This window comes from Silurus meridionalis, chromosome 4, assembly GCF_014805685.1.
Source record: "Silurus meridionalis isolate SWU-2019-XX chromosome 4, ASM1480568v1, whole genome shotgun sequence".
In the NCBI taxonomy this organism is placed as follows: Eukaryota; Metazoa; Chordata; class Actinopteri; order Siluriformes; family Siluridae; genus Silurus; species Silurus meridionalis.
Window position 1 is genome coordinate 37,881,581 of NC_060887.1, and position 12,749 is coordinate 37,894,329.

The 12,749-nt window shown below is 44.5% G+C and overlaps 1 protein-coding gene across 1 annotated transcript in view; it reads left to right on the top strand.

Annotated features, from left to right (window-relative positions):
• The window catches only part of LOC124384330 (guanine nucleotide exchange factor VAV3), a 209,123-nt gene that overhangs the window by 149,562 nt on the left and 46,812 nt on the right, over positions 1-12,749 (top strand). The gene's annotated exons all lie outside the window — the stretch shown is intronic.

The window sequence follows — 12,749 nt, forward strand, 5'->3', positions numbered from 1 at the left end:
TCCCTGGCGACCCAGTGAGCTCCTCTCTGTCCCTGAGCGACCCAGTGAGCTCCTCTCTGTCCATGAGCGAACCCATGAGCTCCTCTCTGTCCATGAGCGAACCCGTGCGCTCCTCTCTGTCCCTGAGCGAACCCAAGAGCTCGGTTCCGCCGCAGAGAGTCCCGAGCTCGGTTCCGCAGAGAGTCCCGAGCTCGGTTCCGCCGCAGAGAGTCCCCGAGAGCTCGGCTTCATCCCAGGGTCTCCAGGCGAGCTCCTCTCCGCTCCTAGGCTTCCAGGCGGCTCCCTTCCCGCTCCTAGGCTTCCAGAAGAGCTCCTCTTTGCTCCAGGTCCCTGACGAGAACTCGGCTCCGCTCCCGGTTCCTGACGTGAGCTCGTCTTTGCTCCCAAGTCCCAAGGAGAGCCCGGTTCCACGCCCATGCACCTCTTCTCCAATGGGATCCCGGAGCACGCAACTCGCCTCCGAGACTGCGAAAGGGACGTCGACCCGTTGCCCCCCGGGCGTCACCGAAGGCGACAGCTCGCCCCACAGTCTCCCAAGAAGTGACGGCTAGCCCCACGAGCACTCTGTAGGCGAAGCTACGTCACAGACCTTCTCTCTTCCCAAGGGATCCCCAGAGCTCTCACCTCAGTTCCTGGACTGCAAAAGGGATGTCAAACCGCTGCCCCTGGCTTCATCCGAAGGCGACGGCTCGCCCCACAGTCTCTCAAAAGGTGACGGCTCGCCTCAGGACCCCTCTCACGGTGACATCCTGCCCTCAAGCTCCCTGGAGGTTGACGTCGCACCAACGAATCCGGATGAGGTCACGACTCAACCGCTGTACTCGGTCAGGGACATCGCTCCATCTCCGGCCTCCGTCCAGAGGGTCTTCCAGCCCTGCTTCCGGTAATCACCGAGGTTGTCTCTCCACTCCAGGTCCCCGTGGGTGATGAAGTCCCGTTCCTGACCTTCCTGGGTAACGCCGATCCGTTCCAGGTTGCTGCCAGGGACGTCATGCCTTGTCAGGTCTCCAGGGCTACCGCCTCTCAGCTCCAGACCACCGCAGGGGAAGTCGCTCAGCTGCCGGTTTTCGCTGAGGGCGTGGCTCCGCTCCCGGGCTCCGCTGAGGGCAGCACTCCACCTCCGGTCTCCACTGTTGGTATCTCTCCGCCTCCTGTCTCCGCCGAGGACCTAAAGCCGCCTCCTGTCTCCGCCCGAGGCGTCGCTCCGCTCCTGGTCTCCGTGGGGTCATCTCTCCGCCTCCTGTCTCCGCCCGAGGCGTCGTTCCGCTCCGGGTCTCCGCTGTGGCTGTCTCCCAGCTCCGGGTCTCCGCTGTGGCTGTCTCCCAGCTCCGGGTCTCCGCCGAGGACCTAAAGCCGCCTCCTGTCTCCGCCGAGGGCGTCGCTCCGCTCAGGTCTCCAGGGGTCGTCTCTCCGCCTCCTGTCTCCGCCCGAGGCGTCGTTCCGCTCGGGTCTCCATGAGTCGTCTCTCCGCCTCCTGTCTCCGCCCAGGGCGTCGTTCCGCTCGGGTCTCCATAGGGGTCGTCTCTCCGCCTCCTGTCTCCGCCCGAGGCGTCGTTCGCTCCGGGTCTCCATAGGGGTCGTCTCTCCACCTCCTGTCTCCGCCCGAGGCGTCGTTCGCTCCGGGTCTCCAGGGGTTGTCGCGCCGCCTGCAGCCTTCGCTGAGGGAATCGCTCTGCTCCAGGTCTCCGTGGGGGACGTCTCTCCGCCTCTGGTTTGCGCCGAGGACTTCACCCCGTTCCTGGCCTCCGCATGGGGCTGTGTTCCGTCCTGGCTCTCCGCAGGTGTGGTCGCTTCGCCTCGGGCTCTTCCTTGTTGTTCCTGGCTCCGTGACGGTTCCGGCTGGGTCCCCTTCGACTCTGGAGGACTGGAGGGGCCCTCCTCCGAGTGCCTGGGCCCACCGGGCAGTGGGCGGTTTGGGGGCGTCTGGTGCCGCCCCTTTGGGGTGGTGTCAGGAATCCACCTGCCACGCCTCCTTCAGAGGCTGCCTTTGCCTCTCGCGCTCCCAAGCGTGCAGCGCCAAATCACACACAGCTGAAGCGCATTATCGACTCATTCCTGCCTCCATATAAACCACTCACTCACCCACACTCGGGGTCCGTTGTTGTACGTTCATGCGTGGTCGTGCAGGTTAATTCTGGTGTGTGTTCACGTTTGTGCTTCTCCCGCTACATACTTTCTTCGCCCGGACTCCTCGCTCACTCCACGGCCGCGTTTGGCTTCCCCAGCGCACCTCGGACTACCGACGCTTCCCCGTCGCTTCCCCCCGTGCTGCGCTTCCTCCTTCACGCACCGTGGATGTTATATTTGAACTGCTGTTTGCCGGATTATCCCGATCTGCACGGGTATTTTGTGTTGGCTCTGCCTTTGCTGAATAAAGTTTATGTTTGCCGTTACTCCGGCTTCCGCCTCCGTACCTCGCTTAACACGTGTACACTGCAGTGTACCATTTTGTTACATAATAGATCATTACTTTTCTTTTGTTACTTCAGAAATAGTTCAAAACAAGTCAAGTCAAGTCAAGTCAAGTCAGGTTTATTTGTATTGCGCTTTTCACAACAGACATTGTCTCAAAGCAGCTTTACACAAATTAACAGTTAAGGTGAATGGTGTGAATTGAGCAAGCCGTGGCGACTGTGGCAAGGAAAAACTTCCTTAGATATAATGAGGAAGAAACCTTGAGAGGAACCAGACTCAAAAGGGGAACCTATCCTCATTTGGGTGACATCAAGAGTTTGATCATAAATCTTTCAACAATACAGAACACTGGAGAGTGAGAACTAACATAATTACTGGAGTATAAGATTATTAGTGATGTTCTTTCTACAGTCTTATACAGTCTTTATGGTTAGTAGCTCCTAGTTTTATGAGCTCAGCATTTGTGATCATCACAGATCCAGCATCAGCTTCCCCATGCCAGAGCCTTTAAACACTCCAGGAGGTCCAATGTCAAACTCCACACATGTAGCGGGATCCAAATGGCACTGGTACGTCTCTAGATGGACTTTAAAGCACCGCGTCATCGGCGGAGGAACCTTGGAGCACGACGGCGCATTCAGAGGAACTTAGAAGCGTGAAATTGTCCATTCTACTTTGTCTTTTTCTGTCTTTTCTGTCCATCCAATTTTGAAGGTTCTGGTAGCAGATTATATACATCTTCATAGTTACTGGAAGATGTATTGCTTTTTGAGCTTGTATCTTCCATGCACTATTGCTGATATGGCTGTCCTCTCCATTTCATTTCACTGCATTCATTTCTTCTTGGACTTGTTTATTATTATATAGGTCTCTTTCCTGTTGTTCCATTTTATGTCCAGCTGTATCCTGTCATGGTTCTTTCTTAGACAGTCCTCTTTTGCCATGTCCAACAATCCTCCTAGACACCCCCTTGAGGAGGATTTTGGATGGTGTGATTCCTGTTGAACCCTTCAGCGTTTTTCAATTTGCGATGAAATCGTATGAGAAGAGAAGATCCCAGTTTCTTGCCTATTTATCCACCACCCATCACAGCATTCGCTTCACATCTGGTTTAAGCACTCCTTATCTGGTTCACCTGCTGCACCCTGATATAAAGACTCTCCTTAAAGAAAAGAAGAGGGTTTTTAAATCAGGTAAAAAGGAAGAGCTTAAAACTGATTTTGGGAGTGGGCCCAGTAGATAAATTCTGATCTTTCCAAATGGGACCCCAACGTTGGCAGAAATTTTGTACCATATTACCGCTAAATGCCCTCAAGTGTCTGAGTATGAGCCTGTTGCATTAACAGATTTGTCTTCATCCGTGGCACTACTAGTACTGTAGGTCACAATCCTGCAGTTTCTCCCATTCTCTCTCTCCCAACCTCTCAAGCTCCATCAGGTTGGATAGGGAGCTTTAATCTACAGACATTTTCAGATCTATCTGGAAATGTGCAATCAGGTTCAAGTCTGGAGCAGGTTTTCATCAAGGATGTCTCTGTTAATTGCTGCATTCATCTTTTCCTCTATCTTGACTAGTCTCTCAGTTGATGCCACTGAAAGACATTCCCACTGCATTATGCTGCCACCACCATGCTTCACTGTAGAGATGGCAGGTGATGAGTGGGGTCTGGTTTCCTCCAGACATGATGCTTGCTGTTCAGGCCAAAAAGTTTAATCTTAGTTTTTCATGAGAAAGTTAAAAAAAAAAAAAAAAAAACACTTCTAAATCATGAAAAATGTGCTAAAGAAAAAAATATGAATAAATTAATTAATAAATATAATTATGTAATGAATAAATTATAAGTTACATATATAGCGCTCTCCATGCAGTGTGCAGTCTCACATGATCAAACAAACAGCACATGGTCAGTGATTCACCTTTAGAGGCCGCTCTCGTAATCATAGCGAACCCGAAGGCAGAAAAACTATCAGCATGGATTTTTGCTGATAGGCAATACTTCCAACTATCAGTGCCGTGACCTCTATTAACAACTATAGGACATTTTAGTTTAAAAGACAATGTGTGGGCTTTTTAAGGACAGAATTTCATAACAAACGCAGACAACAAGGTGATCGAAAGTTTTAAAAGTTCATGCAAACCTGCGTATGCTGAGATGCAACCAGGGTTACGTCAGATTTTGTGACCATATTATTTTGTGACATTAGAGGGCGCTTTTGTTCATGTGTACCTTGAAATTGTTGATTCAAACAATTTCATTACACAAACAGGGTAAATTCAAACTTTAGCAGCCACTGTTTATAAAATGAACAGGCCTGATGCTTTGCATGTTACTGTGACAGAAGAACAGTCTGTTGTCCTGCTGCAGAGAAACAGATGCACCAATTAAACTGTACACAAAGATTTATTTAGATTATTAAAAAAAAAAAAGAGCAGTTTAAATGCTTTTTCCCCGGTTTGTTTACCACCCTAAATGTTAATTATTCGTTGAGGATAATAAACAACATGTAGTCAGATGTGGATGCATTTGTCTGTTAATTGTTTTTATTTAATTCAATTTATTAGTATTTATTATTTGTTATAATGAATTTTCCCACTCCCACAGTAGAACAACCACTCCAACAGTCTTTTCACAAAGGAAATAGAAGTGGGGAAAACAGATCCACCCTTACGAATAAGGGCTCTATCCACTTAGAAATCATGGAGGGGTCTGAAATTGTCATCGTAGGTGCATGTCCACTGTGAGAGACATAATCTAAAAAAAAAAATCCAGAAATCACAATATATGATTTTTTTAACTATTTATTTGTATGATACAGCTGCAAATGAGTATTTGAACACCTGAGAAAGTCAATGTTAATATTTGGTACAGTAGCCTTTGTTTGCAATTACAGAGGTCAAACGTTTCCTGTAGTTTTTTACCAGGTTTGCACACACTGCAGAAGGGATTTTGGCCCACTCCTCCACACAGATCTTCTCTAGATCAGTCAGGTTTCTGGCCTGTCGCTGAGAAACATGGAGTTTGAGCTCCTCCAAAGATTCTCTATTGGGTTTAGGTCTGAGACTGGCTAGGCCACACCAGAACCTTGATATGCTTCTTACAGAGCCACCCTTGGTTATCCTGGCTGTGTGCTTCGGTCATTGTCATGTTGGAAGACCCAGCCTCGACCCATCTTCAATGCTCTAACTGAGGGAAGGAGGTTGTTCCCAAAATCTTGCAATACATGGCCCCGGTCATCCTCTCCTTAATACAGTGCAGTCGCCTGTCCCATGTGCAGAAAAACACCCCAAAGATGATGCTACCACCCCATGCTTCACAGTAGGGATGGTGTTCTTGGGATGGTACTCATCATTCTTCTTCCTCCAAACACGTTTAGTGGAATTATGACCCAAAAGTTCTATTTTGGTCTCATCTGACCACATGACTTTTTCCCATGACTCCTCTGGATCATCCAAATGGTCATTGGCAAACTTAAGACGTGACTGGACATGTGCTGGTTTAAGCAGGGGAACCTTCCGTGCCATGCATGGTTTCAAACCATGACGTCTTAGTGTATTACCAACAGTAACCTTGGCAACGGTGGTCCCAGCTCTTTACAGGTCATTGACCAGCTCCTCCCGTGTAGTTCTGGGCTGATTTCTCACCTTCCTTAGGATCATTGAGACCCCACGGTGAGATCTTGCATGGAGCCCCAGTCCGAGGAGATTGACAGTCATGTTTAGCTTCTTCCATTTTCTAATGATTGCTCCAACAGTGGACCTTTTTTCACCAAGCTGCTTGGCAATTTCCCCGTAGCCCTTTCCAGCCTTGTGGAGGGGTACAATTTTGTCTCTTTGGACAGCTCTTTGGTCTTGGCCATGTTAGTATTTGGATTCTTACTGATTGTATGGGGTGGACAGGTGTCTTAATGCACCTAACGACCTCAAACAGGTGCATCTAATTTAGGATAATAAATGTAGTGGAGGTGGACATTTTAAAGGCAGACTAACAGGTCTTTGAGGGTCAGAATTCTAGCTGATAGACAGGTGTTCAAATACTTATTTGCAGCTGTATCATACAAATAAATAGTTGAAAAATCATATATTGTGATTTCTGGATTTTTTTTTTAGATTATGTCTCTCACAGTGGACATGCACCTACGATGACCATTTCAGACCCCTCCATGATTTCTAAGTGGGAGAACATGCAAAATAGCAGCGTGTTCAAATACTTATTTTCCTCACTGTATATACAGAGCATACACAGTACATTAAAGTGTACATATATCATTTTTATGAGACAATTATTAACAGTATTATTGGTTTTCCAAATTAAGGATTTTGGAATACATTAGAAATATTGTTATTTAGTAATAAATTAAATATTAAAACTGTTACACCCCTCTATTTAATGACTTTAATATTCTCCATATTCAATATTCTTCAGTTCAATTTTATGGTTTTAACTTATATTATACATTCTTGAAATAGTTAACACTTTTATACAAATAGTGACAAGATGTATTATTTTTAATTGCGACCAGATGATCTTACTGAGCTCTGCCACCAATGGACAAATCATCTACTTAGATAAAATGTTGGTGTTAGAGAAGCCCTAGTACACGGCATCTCTGTTTTAGAATAGAATATAGAGTATGTGTATATTCTTTTCTCCCTCTATACCCACTCTATTGGTAAAGTCATATCCTCAAATGGGTTTTCTTATCACTGCTATGCAGATGACACTTAACTTATCTTTTCTTTTCCTCCATCAGATACCACAGCTTCTGCTCGGATCTCAGCATGCTTGTCATACATATCTTTATGGATGAGTGCTCACCAACTAAAACTCAACCCCAGCAAAACAGAACTGCTGATCATCCCAGGTGATTCATCTCCAGGTCAAGATCTCCAAATAACACTTCATGACTCTCTGCTCTCCCCTTCAGCCACTGCTCGTAACCTTGGGGTAACTATGGACAATGAACTGTCTTTTTCCCCACATGTCGCTAATGTTGCTCGTTCTTGTCGATTTCTTCTCTATAACATCCGAAGGATTCGACCATTTCTGTCCATACAGGCTGCCCAGGTGCTTGTTCAGTCTCTTGTCATTTCAAGACTTGACTACTGCAACTCTCTGCTGGCAGGTCTTCCCCTGAACGCTATTCGTCCACTGCAAATGATCCAAAACGCAGCTGCACGACTTGTGTTCAGTCAGCCAATGTTCTTCCACACCACCCCACTGCTGCACTCCCTTCACTGGCTTCCAGTAGCTGCACATATCAGATTCAAAACACTGATGCTTGCCTACAAGGCCAAAAATGGACCAGCACCATCTTACCTCAGTGACCTCATCACATCTCGCACTGCACCACGCTGTCTGAGATCCTCCAGCACTGCTCGACTGGTACGTCCTTCTCTCAGAATAAGAGGTGAGTACACTTCAAGGCTCTTCTCTGTTCTGGCACCGAGGTGGTGGAATGAACTTCCCCTAGATGTCCGTACAGCAGAGTCCCTGATTATCTTCAAACGACGACTGAAGACCTTCATCTTCCTAAAATACCTAAATTAGCACTTTCCAAGTTTGTAGAATTCGAGTTATATTTATATTGAGTTTGTAATCTTGCGTACCAGTGTAGATTTATTTATTACTAGAGATTTAAAGCACCTTTGTACGTCGCTCTGGATAAGGGTGTCTGCTAAATGCCGCAAATGTAAATTTAAATGTAAATGTGTATCACAGCTCAGATATTCAATATGAAAAGTTGCTGTATAAATATTTCCATTGATGTTACAGATTCAGTGTGAGATGTTTGGTTGTTGGTTCCATATGCAGTGCCTTCAAGAGCCTGATCCTATCAAGTCCTACAGCCAATTTCAAGCTTCTCCTCCTGTATTTGTAGTACTGAAGTTACTCTTATAAAAAAGTTGTAAAGATTTGTTCATATACAGTTCATAACAGTTCATTTTGTTAACTTTGTGTGTATAAATATGTGTATATATACACACACACAAACATATTTATACACACAATGTTAACACAATTAACAACAATAATATAATAATATAAAACATTAAACAGTTAAAAGCATCCACTTCTGACATGCTGCTTTATTATCCTTAAAGATTAAATAATATTCATAGTGTTAAAACAAAACAAAAACAACAAACAATAAGGAAAATATAGAAGTCAAAAGTATCTGAAGATCGTGACGCTGTTTGTGTAGTGAACTTGTTTGGGTCATCAAGTTCAAGCTGCACATAAACAACAGCGCCCTCTATAGTCACAAAATATAATCACACAATCTGCTGTAACTTCCTGCTCTGTGGAATAAAGAAGTCAAAGTGAAAGTAAAACGCGATTTTATGAAGAAAGGAAGTAAAACTTTCGAGGAGAAAAACACAGTAAGTGTGTAAATCTAAAGCTAGAAGATGTGAATGTTATGAATCTACACTGGATGAAGAACAGTTCAGGTGATTTTTCCTGAAGTTGGATCTTCTACAGTTTACTGTAGGACTTGATTTCCTGGAAGTGAACCGTGTGATGATCCAGGATTAGATGAACACACCCCATGTTGGAGTGAAGTAAATATGTGTCCTGCAGTGTTTCTCTCTTTAAGGATCTTTATTTCAAACTCTCCTCCTTTTTCCCAAATGAAGCTCTGGAGCGTGAAAGTGTTTTATTGGGGAAAATCGCGATTAGTTTTCAGATCGTGTTCCTGCAAACAGCCGTCACTAAACACATCATGACTTTCAGGAGACAGGTTCTGATGGAAAATCCGCTCCATATCTCCTTTGGTGTGAAAGATGAAGGGAGAATGTAGATGGTGGATGGAAGCAGGGCAGCATGCGGGCTTGGGAATGTGCTGATATCGGGCACAAGCGGCTCGCGGCTCCGCATAGCCATTGGGGGTGCAAAGTGGAGCGCATGCGCATTACGTGTTAGTAGTGAAACTGCAGTTTATGAGTGTTTGGGGTATAAATGGGCTTCTGTTTATTCTTCATCAAAATATTAATGATTCTTTATGGATTTCTGATTGTATACTGTTTTTTACATTGTTAATGTGAGGTCTTGTTTTTTTTCCCCCTTTTTGAGGTTGAAATAGTTTTACATATTTTTTAAATCTTGTTCCTAATCTAATGATTAATACTACTAATACTAATACTAATAATAATAATATTATTATTATTATTATTATTAATATAATAATTACACTATTGACTGACTATAATTTCTCTCTCTCTTTCTCTCTCTCTCTCTCTCTCTCTCTCTCTCTCTCTCTCTCTCTCTCTCTCTGTAGGTGTACAGGTTCCTCTGTAGCAGTAGAAATGTCCTCCAGAATGATTGAGTCTGTGAAACAGGACATAAAGAAAGATGAGAGGTGAGTGAAGGTTGTGACTCTGTGAAAAATAGAAATGTTCTCACATTCACCAACACTAAACAGATCAGACTCTGATGTGTATCTGTGAAAAGTGACGAGTGAAGAGTTGAATTCAGCAGCTTTGTCTCCAGATGTTCAAAACCAGCTGCTGATTAGTGACATTAAGCTACTGAGCAACACGTCTAACCCCAAGTTGTCCCTGTAGCTGGATAAAGTATGAAGGTTAAAGAATGGGATCAGTGTTAATAAGAACATCATCAGATTTTAACTCCAGTTTCATTATTCAGTGTTGCTGCAGAACAGTAATAATGATGCAGTGGTTGTGTGTGTTTAGTCTGATTCAGGGTAAGAGATCAGACACACCTGAACCCAGCTGTGTGTCTATGAAGAGTGAACAGTCAATGGTGCTTCCAATACACTTTAAAGACACAGACTGTACTACTGATCTGAGGTGAGGACAGTTGAATGTATGAGTGCAGTGTTTTATCACTCACACTCTCACATAATCAAACATCTCTGTAATATGTGTGTATTCACTGCTTTGTGTTTGTAGTTATGAATATGATTTATAGTCTTTATTCTACTTTTAACAAGTGTTTTATTTGTTCACAGACTGCAGAAGAAGAAATCAAATATCACTGAGAAGAGTCATTTAGAGGCCATATTCAAGGTGTGTGTGTGTGTGTGTGTGTGTGTGTGTGTGTGTGTGTGTGTGTGTGTATCTATTTCACTCTCACTGCAATGTGACAGAACAAAATCCTGAGCAGCAGTAAGAGAGAACACGAGTGTGTTATGTTTTCTCATTGGTTTTAACAGAAAAAGAAGTGATTCAACTTTATGTTTTACTCGTCTGTGCTCTGAAACCAGTTTGTCTGGATGTCAGTAATGAACACATTCTCATGTTACCTTATCGTTATCTTTCTTTTCTGTTTCAAATCAGGATCTGGAGCACAAAGTCATCACTCTGCTACAGAATGAACTGAAGAGATATAAGAAGCTCCTGAGTCCAGATTACCCAGCATGCTCTGAGAGGGAGGTGGAGGATGAGGAGGATCAGAGCAGTGTCAGAGAGGGAGTGCTGAAGATCACACTGCACTTCCTGAAGAACATGAAGCACACAGATCTCGCTAACACACTGCAGAACAGTAAGAGCTCATGGGGTTCTAACATCACTTTATCTTCAGAGGAAGGAAACTGCTGTACATTTATTAAACACATCTCATCATAATGATGTGCTTTTATCAACACAATATAATAACACATCAGTACTGACATTCCATATGATATACAGCTATGAAAATATCAGTAGCTCACAGAGATGATCAGAGAGTTTACATTTTATTCTTCTTTTTATCAGAACTCGTCTCTGTGCACCAGCGAAAACTCAAATCCAAACTGAGAGAGAAATGTAAAAGAATTACTGAAGGAATCTCACAGCATGGAAGCTCAGCACTTCTGAATGAGATCTACACAGACCTCTACATCACAGAGGGTTGGAGTGGAGACGTCAATAATGAACATGAGGTGAGACAGATTGAGACAGTGTCCAGGAGACCAGCAACACAGGAGACACCCATCAAATGTAATGATCTCTTTAAAGACAAGTCCATCAGAAGTGTGCTGACTAAAGGAGTTGCTGGAATTGGAAAAACAGTCTCTGTGCAGAAGTTCATTCTGGACTGGGCTGAAGGAAAAGCAAATCAGGACGTCACCTTCATGTTTCCACTTCCCTTTAGAGAGCTGAATCTGATGAAGCAGAAACATCTCAGTCTGATGGATCTTCTTCATCACTTTTTCCCAGAAATAAAAGAATTACGATTAATAGACTGTGAGAGGAATAAAGTGGTGTTGATCTTTGATGGTCTGGATGAGTGTCGACTTCCTCTAAATTTCCAGAACAATGAGAGATTGTGTGATGTGACAGAATCAGCCTCAGTGGATGTGCTGCTGACGAACCTCATCAAGGGAATCTGCTTCCTCTGCTCTCCTCTGGATCACCTCTCGACCAGGAGCAGCCAATCAGATCCCTCCTGAGTGTGTAGACCAGGTAACAGAGGTACGAGGGTTCAGTGATCCTCAGAAAGAGGAGTACTTCAGGAAGAGGATCAGTGATCAGAGCCTGACCAATAAAATCATCACACACATGAAGTCTTCCAGAAGCCTCTACATCATGTGTCACATCCCAGTCTTCTGCTGGATCTCAGCCACTGTTCTAGAGAGAATGTTGGGTGAAGCAGAGAGTGGAGAGATCCCAAGACTCTGACTCAAATGTTCACACACTTCCTGATCTTTCAGATCAAACACAAGCACCAAAAGTACCTTCAGAAATGTGACCCTGATCCTCAGCAGACCAGAGAGAGTATCCTGGCACTGGGAAAACTGGCTTTCCAACAGCTGGAGAAAGGAAACCTGATCTTCTATGAGGAAGACCTGAGAGAGTGTGGCATTGATGTCAGTGAAATGTCAGTGTACTCAGGAGTGTGTACTCAGATCTTCAGAGAGGAGTTTGGGCTTCACCTGGGAAGGTGTTCAGCTTTGTACATCTGAGTGTTCAGGAGTTTCTGGCTGCTTTATACACATTTCTCTTATTTATCAACAAAAAAAGTAAAAAACAACAAATCAACAATCAGTCAGATCTTTTTACCAAATCAAACATGTCTGATTTCCTGAGGTGTGCAGTGGACAAGACCTTACAGAGTGAGAATGGACACCTGGACCTGTTCCTCCGCTTCCTTCTGGGTCTCTCACTGGAGTCCAATCAGACTCTCTTACGAGACCTACTGCCCCAGACAGGAAGTAGCTCTCACAGCAAACAGGAAACAGTCGAGTACATCAAGAAGAAGATCAGAGAAAATCCATCTCCAGAGAAATCCATCAATCTGTTCTACTGTCTGAATGAACTGAATGATGATTCTCTAGTACAGGAAGTACAACGTTACCTGAACAGCAGAGATTCCTGGTGTCTCAGTGAGTAA